We start from the raw sequence: 8,428 nt of genomic DNA, 5'->3' as shown, positions 1-8,428 counted from the left end.
GATTCAATCCGATTAAAAAAATTCAAATTGAGTTTGGTTGCTAAAATAGGATTCGTCAACTCGACTAACTCAAAATTTTTTAACTCAATTAGACTCGACTCGATCGAATACTCACCCCTAAACACATGATAGTTCAACTAATTTTAATACCTAGACTACAGTAGGATTTTTCATTATTTTAATCATATTAGCCAAGAAAGATGCTTGGGCTATCAATGAAGTGATTGCATCCAACTCCATAGTACCAGCAGCTCTTTTGCCTGTCCCAACTCTTGTGGTAGGATATTGATAATCATTGTGTGAAATCTTTTCCAAAATCTCATTTGCTTCATTATGAGATTTATCCAGCAAAGTACCATTGGCCGAAGCCTCAATTATGATCCTCGTATGTGCGTTCAGCCCATTATAGAATATCTCTATCTGAGTCCAATGTTGGAATCCATGTATTGGACATTTTCAAATTGAATCTTTGAATCGTTTGCAAGCTTCATATAGTGTTTCATCCTCCATTTTCTGAAAAAATGTAATGTCATTTCTAAGTTTGGCATTCATATTCGGGGGATTATATCATAGCAAAAACTTCTGGAAAAGATTATTCCATGATGCCACTATTCCCGACGGTAAAGCATTCAACCATGCTCTCGCTCAATCTCTTGAATATGGAAATAGTTTAAGTCGTACAGCGTCTTCAGGCACACCCTGCTATCTAAACGAGTCACAAACCTCTAGAAAAAGTCTTAAATGCAGCATTAGATCTTCAGTAGGTAATCTACTAAACTGTCTTACTATTTGTAACATGTGAAACATTACTGGTTTCAGTTCAAACTATTGTGCCTGTATTTGTGGTCTTACTATCCTTGGATTCAGGTCATCCAAAATTGGCACAACATACTCTTGAATTCATCTATCTTAGTCATCTATTACCTCACGAATATGAGGATTAGTGCCCTGACCATTTGAATTATCATTCATACCTAGTATCACCTTATGAATAGGAGGACTGACATCTTGACCATTTAGATTATCATTAAGACTAAGTTCATTCCTGTTCCTAGATGTTTTTCACAGTTCTTTTTGCCTTCTTCGTAAAGTCCTTTTGATATTCGGGTCAAAAGGATATTCTTTATTAATAGGAATGCCTCTTATCATGCACTGATGGCAAACCTATAGAAATTAAATTAAATTAAATTAAATTAGATAAAACTAATGGAATTAAGTAAAATAACCAAACCAAATTACACCAAATTACCAATCCCTGACAATGACGCCAAAAACTTGTCGTGTGTGAATATAATATGTGAATTGTGCAAGTATACACGTCGAATCAAGTAATAAAGTGATAAGTGAGATCGTCTCCACAAGGATCGGATTAGGTTTAGAAATGGTCAAGTTATGAAAGTGATTACTGTTATGGCAAAACCAAGTTAAGTACGCAGTGATAAATTAAAATAATAAGGGTGAGTGTAAAATGTATACTGACTAATATTGGAAAATGATAAGGCAAAACAGAATAAAAATGCAATGGCAATTATGAGAATAATCGAGAGAACAAATAAATAACTAAGAATGCTATGGCAAAGATGCTGGGACAACGAATTGAAGGCCTACTATGTTGATTTGGAAGGTTGGGACTACTAAGAATCTGCCCTTACTTTCAGTAATGCCTCAACATAATTGTACTTAATCTACTGCTCAGAAGAGACCTAAAGTGACCTACTTCTTTCGAAAGCAAGGTCTCAAGTTACCTGGCCTGTGACTATAGGCCTTATCACGGTACCCTGCACTATTTTGTCTTCATTTTATACAAATGTTGCTCTATGTCTAGAGCCTACTGTGAGTATTCAGTCGAATACTCACTTATATCATTCAATTTTGGTCAAATTAATCCAACCTTTTCAGAATTTGATTCAGTTTTTGGGCATGCTACACATTCATCCATTTCTAGAGAATATACACATACATTTAGAAAATAAAAACAATTAAATGAAGCAGTAGATTAAATAAAATATATGCTTCAACAATTATAGAAAATAAAAGTTTTCATCATGTAATCCCAACCCTATGAGATTTAGCTCATGGATTGGCAACTAAAATTCAAGTTTGAAATAATATCCAACATCATTTTGATCAAATTAATTCATCGAATAACATATTAAGAAATAAAGTAAGAACTTAGGAAGATGGCTATCACCAAATCAATTTGCAATCCAACAGCACAATGTCCTATGGTGGTTGAGAGGGATAGTTTTCAAGTTCCTCTTTCCCGTCTCTACTCAGCCACTACCCTCTATTGTTGCCTTCGACTCTCTCTCCCCCTTCTTTAAGTCTTTTTCCTTTGGATTTTTATAAGCATTTCGTCCTAGGGTAACTTCAACAACCGACGGTATCCTCTCCTCTTTTTTAGGCAGATATTCTTCGTACAAGTAGAGTTGGGCTAAGGCTGGTATGTGCTGAATGTGGACTCGGTCATCCTCCTGAATTTTCATGACATTCAAGGTGGCAAACTGTCTAACCTTTTGCCCCGATAAACCTTTACTCCTTTATTTATTTCTACCCAGCATGCACTTGCCAAACCACTAAACACAACCCTTCCACATACAATTAAAAGTATCTAACATGTAAACACAGTCCAAACTCCTAATTCAAATGATAAAAATACTAATAAAATATCCTAAAATGCCACTAAGTGTACCTAAGTATAAACATTTAACTAGGTTTAAAGGCATGAAATATAACTCTTTTGAAGAGTTATCACTCATACCCGGTCCAGTCGCCAAACTCAAGCTATGGAACGCCACATTAGCCACCTAAGTGACTCCCCAATAATGCCCAGCCTAACCTCCAACACACCACAAGTTCAAACTAATAAAACATGTATAGGTTTTAGATAGTACAAGCTCGTGAACTCACTTCACTTGTTTCATGATATGCAGAGGTAATAACGTGAGAACCTACTTCGCATGCAAGGATTTAACTTACTTTATTTTTGAAGTCATAGAGATTTGGAGAAAGGAGTTAAGAATAGGCTAACCCTTAGTTCGCAAAAAATATACAACTATTCAACTATCTAACATTGGGGTTCCTGTAATAGCCCGTTTTCAGTGAAATTAGAATAGTGATTTTGAAACCACAAATCTGATGAGTAAATTATTATTTCATTAATATTTAAATGTCTAAGGGATGTTAGTAAGGTTGTATTAAAATTTCGTTAAGAAATTTTGATGTTTGCATGATTAATTAAGTGAAAAGGACTAAATCATAAAAATGTAAAAGGAAAGTTCTATTAATTAAAAGGATCCAATGGTTATGAAACTTGAAAATAAATGGACTTAAATGGTAATTATACCATTCATAAGGTTAGTGGACAATTATGGGCATAAATTGAATGCTTTTAAAGATAATAAATAAGGTTAAAAAGGTAACTTAATAAATTAAGATAAAGTAAAATAAAGTAAAACTTTGTATCATCTTCTTTAGTGACTTTAACCACCGAAATAGGGAAAGAAAAACACCATTCTTGGTGCTTTGAGGATTTAGTTATGTATAGCTCATGCATGTTGGTGTTTTAAGGTTAGTTTTTAATAATTTTTATGTTTTCGGGATCGTTGTAGCTTAATCTAGCTAGCCCAGGGGTCAATTTGTAAAAAATTTAAAGATTGAGGGTTATGTAATGAATTTTCTTGAATGATTTTTTATATTAAATGATAGATTATGAACCTTTTTTTAAAAGTAAACAAGTTTTGTTAAGTGATTTTGATAAATTTTAGAGTAAGGGATTAAATTATTAAAGGTATAAATTATACGATTTTATTGTTAAAATGATAAATAGGAGTAGTTTCAAGGTCCTTGCATGTTTATTTAACATGGAATTTGATAGAAATGGTTAGATTTTAAGTTATAAGCTTAAGGACTAAATTGTGAAAAGTTAAAACGTTAATGACAAAATAGTAATTATGCATAAATGTGAATTATGGATTGAATTGAATGTTTAAGATTAATTGAAATACTTAATTGAATATAATTATTTATTTAGATCAAGAGAAACCTCAATTGGATTTAAACCGAGCAAAGACGAAAGCTATGGATTAGCTCGATTACATTTCTATGTCCTAGTCATCAAGGTATGTTCGTGGTATTTCAATATGTAAACAATTTCTATTTGTGTATCTATATTGGTGCTTTAATTACTATGTCTTTAGAAGATTATTGTGAATTGCACCTATGTGCCCCCGTTTGTACTTCAGTACCCCTAAATTGCACACACATGCCCCCGTTTGTACTTTGGTACCCCTGATTGCACATACATGCCCCTATTTGTACTTCGGTACCCCTGAATTTCACCTATGTGCCCCCGTTTATACTTTGGTACCCTTGAATTGCACATACGTGCCCCTGTTTGTACTTCGATACCCCTGAATTGCACATACGTTCCCCTATTTGTACTTCGGTACCCTTGAATTGCACATACGTGCCCCTGTTTGTACTTCGGTACCCCTGAATACACTTTTGTGCCCCTGTTTGCACTCCGATAACTTTGAATCAAATAGTATATGAATCATATTTAATTATTTCTAGATTAAATGCTATACTATGTTCTTACTAAGCTTTAAAAGCTTATCAATTTTTGTGGATTGTTTTGTAGATTTTTGTTGCTGACCTTTTGGTCGGATCAATCAATCGGCTTACACTATCCATCAATGTTGGTAGTTTTTGTATCTCCTAGGGTAGTGGCATGTATAAACTTATGTAGTTGAATTTTTGGTTGGAATGTATAAGATGTTTTAAAATGATGTTTTAATGAATATGTAAATAGTAACTAAATGTGTCTGTGTTTTGGTGTTATGTATGAATAATAGGTTATAATGCTTACTTTAGAAAGTACTTTTGATCACTTTTGATAATGGATGAGAATGGTTTATTAGTATCATTTGATGCTTTGTGTCATTAAGCTACCTCATGTTGTATGTTTTGAATGGCTCAAATGGCATGTTTTATGATGGTATAGTAATGGTCAAGTTGAGGTATGTTTAAGTAAGTTTTGATGATTGCATTTGAGGTGCCTTGAACGACATATTGGCTAGTTGATTTTAGGACTCTTGAATTGGTCATTATATGTATGTTTTGATAGAGTTTTGATGCTTTGATTATGTGCACATAAGGCCTAAAGGTTTATGCATGAATTAATATTGGGAATGGCTTGATTTTAGGCAAATTTTAGATCCACGCGGTCTGAGACACGGGCGTGTGACTCAGCCGTGTGTGACGCACAGCCTGGTGACATGGCCGTGTGTTTCCTGTCGGTTCCTTTGCATGCAAGTCAGTGACTTGCATGGCCTAGCACACAGCCTGGCACACGGGCGTGTGAAGAGATTTCGAGAGTTACACGGCTTGGCACACGGGCGAGTGACACGATCGTGTGACCCTACTCAGAGAGTTACACGGGTGCGGACACGGGCTAAGACACGAGCGTGTGTCTAGTCAAAGGTTACACGGCCTGAGACACGGGCGTGTGTCTCAGCCATGTGAGGCACACGACTGTGTGACCCATGTATTCAAATTTTTGTATCTTTTTTCTAGACTTTCTAAATGATTTCAATTTAGTCCCAAATTATTTCAAAGGTATATTTAAGACCTCGAGAGCTCGATTTATGGACAATATGAATGTGAATGAACGTTTATTAATATGTTTATGATAATGTATGAATGCATGTTTATATGTTCTATTTGTTTGGTAATGCTCCATAACTCTATTCGGCGACAGATACGGGTTAGGGGTGTTACATTCGCACCCTTACTTAGCTCATACATTCTAAGTCTTCTCAGAGTAAGACTCTTTAAGTAGTGTAAGTCTCGCAAACCACCTTTTAGGTGCTTAGATACTTCAAACATGGTTCACAGGGTTCTTCCTATACAATATATCAAAACTCATTAAGGGTTCACAAAACCAGTTCAACAATTGAAGGGGTTTACACTTTGCACAATTCACCAACCCTGTCACTTCGCAGCAGCTTTATCAAACTCAATATAAGTTTGTTGGATTTGAATATTTTATGCTATTGCTTCTGACAAATAATATTATTAGAAATTAAGTACTTGAGAGTGAACTTGTCAATAAAGAAAACTTCAATCGAACTTGGACTATATTCATATACTTAAAATTCAGATTACTTTAATAAGTATTATCAGTTCCCAAATAAAAACTAAAGGGAAACATAACAAATAATAAAAATAACTAAGTCCTAGAACAATTGGCGAAGTCAACAGAATGACAACTCTAAGCCCAAGAAAAATCCCACATTACCTTTAATCCAGAGTTCGCTTGTATCACCTTTTCAATATTTTTGCTTCTCCTCGATCACTTGCCTCGTTGCTACTCACCGTGCATTCTAACTATCTGTAGTGTTTAGAAAGGAGTGTCTGAGTTCTTGTGAACTCAGTGAATATATAGGAAATAATAACCACATAGCATACACAAATAATAAGTTAAGAAAAAGCTTTGGCAAAGTCACAGAACTGCGAACTGGGTTTGCCATTCTTATGCAAAGTTTATTTCGTAGATACTCATTGCTAATTAGCTTAAAACAATAAAACATAGTATTTTAAAAAGACAAACTTATTCATATGTTTTTTTTCCTGTTGCATAAGCAAATCTCCATTTAATGCCTCAGAATGACTCAATGATTCTTAACATGTCCCATAAGTGTAGCATAAAGCTAAGCACTCTCCAACACACCAACATTTCCCATTGAATGGAGCTTAGCTCGACATTCCATTATCTCTCCAACCTATCTCAGGACCTTTCGCTCAAAACAGAAAACATAAGGTGAGTACTCACAATCCTATGACATGCCATTATATCCAACAGTTTTAGAAGGTTATCATGTCAAAAAATATACTTAAACATAGAGCTCACAAATCATGAGGAACTTGCAGAGCACTGTTCATATTGAGCTCACAGTAATGAGCTTGCATATCACTGTTTATAAAAACACATATTTAAACATAGTTACAAAAATAGAGTTTTAGAGAAGCTTACTCTCAGAACTTAGGTTCAAAACCTAAGCTCCTGATTAACGCTATGGTTCACACATGCATGTGGCGAGAACACTCCCCAAATTGTTGAAAAATTAGACAAGCTTTACTTTTCCATTGTCTTTGCTTGTAGACGATTCTGTCAGTTTCACAATTTCACAAACTCACACAAGTTACAAACAGACTGAGCACATGAAAACTCATACATAAACATAAGAGAACCTAGGTTCACACATGCTTGTGTTTTGGTGAACCTAGTTTCCTTTGTTGTGAACCTTTCTTAATAACTTGAACACATTAGAGAAACAGAGTCTTGCGTTAGATCCTAAGAGCTAAGTTCTAGGTAGAAACTTGAAAACAAGATAATCGATGGGAAAATTTAAGCGAATTTTCCCGTTTAAAAAAATAATATGGAATTTATTAATGAGAAGAGCTTAATTTGTAGGCTCTAAATGTTTTAATGTTCTTAGGATACCCTAGTTGCAGTAAAAGTAGGAAAGACTTACGTGCATGGATGGTTTTATGAAGAGAAAAGTAAGTCAACTTCTTAATTTCGGTATAATTTCCTTTTGATTACTCCTACTTTTGAATCTTGGCCAAAAATATTGATTACAGCTTGTCAGGCCCACTGCGACCACAGCTCGCTAGGCCCACTAGTAATCCCTACTTCGCCATGCCCACTAGGGATCATAGTTTGTTAAATCCATTGGCGACCTCAGTTGGTCAGGCATTTTGGCGAACTCTAGCTCGCCAGGCCTATTGGTGAACATCAACTCGCCAAGCCTACTGGAAAATACTAGCTCACCAAGCCTATTAGCGAATACCAACTTGCCAGGTCTACTAGCATATACCTGCTTGCCAGGCTCAAATTTTTTAGTTCCTATATTGAGATGTTACAACTTTCCCCCTCTTAAGAAATTTCATCCTCAAAATTACCTATGTCAAAACATATGAGGATATTGATGCTTCATTACTTCCTCAGTCTCCCAAGTGGCTTCGTTGCTTTTGTAGTTTTGCCACAACACTTTAACTAAATGAATTCTCTTATTTTGTAGGACTTTTTCTTCGCGAGCTATAACTTCAACTGTTTCTTCATCATAAGTTAAATCAGGTCATACCTTAACTTCAACTACTGACACTATATGGGACGGGTCCACATGATACTTTCTTAACATGGACACATGGAAAACATTATGGACTCACTCAAGTTTTGGTGGAAACTTAAGTTGATAGGCCACTAGACCGATCCTTTCAGCCACCTCATATGGACCAATGAACCTTGGACTTGTTTTTCCTTTTCACCTAAATCTTAAAACTTTCTTCCATGGTGAGACCTTTAAGAATACCTTCTCTCCCACTTGGTACTCAATATCTCATTGTTTTAAATTAACGTGGG

At 35.1% G+C, this 8,428-nt stretch overlaps 1 non-coding gene across 1 annotated transcript; it reads left to right on the top strand.

Annotated features, from left to right (window-relative positions):
* Positions 1 to 436: 436 nt before the first annotated feature.
* Positions 437 to 543, top strand: LOC128035678 (small nucleolar RNA R71). The gene has a single exon (XR_008192230.1). It is a non-coding gene; the product is annotated as a small nucleolar RNA R71 (small nucleolar RNA).
* Positions 544 to 8,428: the final 7,885 nt, after the last annotated feature.

This window comes from Gossypium raimondii, chromosome 12 (genome assembly GCF_025698545.1).
Source record: "Gossypium raimondii isolate GPD5lz chromosome 12, ASM2569854v1, whole genome shotgun sequence".
Classification (NCBI taxonomy): domain Eukaryota; kingdom Viridiplantae; phylum Streptophyta; class Magnoliopsida; order Malvales; family Malvaceae; genus Gossypium; species Gossypium raimondii.
This window is presented reverse-complemented; position numbering and strand designations above follow the sequence as displayed.